This window comes from Nothoprocta perdicaria, unplaced genomic scaffold (assembly GCF_003342845.1).
Source record: "Nothoprocta perdicaria isolate Ctin4 unplaced genomic scaffold, notPer1 scaffold_51, whole genome shotgun sequence".
NCBI classification, from domain to species: domain Eukaryota; kingdom Metazoa; phylum Chordata; class Aves; order Tinamiformes; family Tinamidae; genus Nothoprocta; species Nothoprocta perdicaria.
In genome coordinates, this window is record NW_020455766.1 from 556,767 (window position 1) to 557,837 (window position 1,071).

The window sequence follows — 1,071 nt, forward strand, 5'->3', positions numbered from 1 at the left end:
GTTGGTGTCAAGGTGTGCAGGCGTTGGAGTGTGCGCAGGTGTTAGTGTCAGGGTGTGCAGGTGCAGGAATGCTGGGGCTGTGTGGATGAAAGGGATGGATTTGTGCAGGGCTGGTGGKGGCGAGGCCAGTGGGTGCAGGTGTGCGGCTGTGCCCGGTGTGTGCGGCTGTGTGTGCGGGGGTAAGCGGGGTGTGTGTGTGTGTGGCTGTGTGTGCGCGGGTGTAGGTGAGGCCAGTGTGTGCGGGTGCAGTTCTGTGTGCGGGGGTGTGTGTGTGTGTGTGGTGTGCGGCTGTGCCCGGTGTGTGCGGCTGTGTGTGCGGGGGTAAGCGGGGTGTGTGTGTGTGTGGCTGTGTGTGCGCGGGTGTAGGTGAGGCCAGTGTGTGCGGGTGCAGTTCTGTGTGCGGGTGTGTGTGTGTGTGTGTGTGTGCGGGTGTAGGTGAGCCAGGTGGGCGCGGGTCTGTGCGCGGCTCTGTGCGGGTGTGCGGGTGTGTGTGCGGGTGTGCGGGTGTGTGTGCGGGTGTAGGTCTGTGTGCGGGTGTGTGTGTGTGTGTGTGCGGGTGTAGGTGAGCCCGGTGTGCGCGGGCGCCGGTCTGTGCGCGGCTCTGTGTGTGTGTGTGGGTGTGCGGGTGTGTGTGCGGGTGTAGGTCTGTGTGCGGGGGTGTGTGTGTGTGTGTGTGTGTGTGTGCGGGTGTAGGTGAGCCCGGTGTGCGCGGGCGCGGGTCTGTGCGCGGCTCTGTGTGTGTGTGTGGGTGTGCGTGCAGGTGTAGGTCTGTGTGCGGGAGTGTGTGTGTGTGTGTGGGTGTGGGTGTGCGGGTGTAGGTGAGCCAGGTGTGCGCGGGCGCGGGTCTGTGCGCGGCTCTGTGTGTGTGTGCGGGTGTGCGGGTGTGTGTGCGGGTGTGCGGGTGTGTGTGCGGGTGTAGGTCTGTGTGCGCGTGTGTGTGCGCGGGCGAGCCCGGCGTGCGCGGGCGCGGGTCTGTGCGCGGCTGTGCGCGTGCGGCTGTGCGCGGGTGCGCGCTGCCAGGCGGGCGGCGGGCACCGTGCGCGTCCCCGTGCGCGTGCGCCGCCGGGCTGC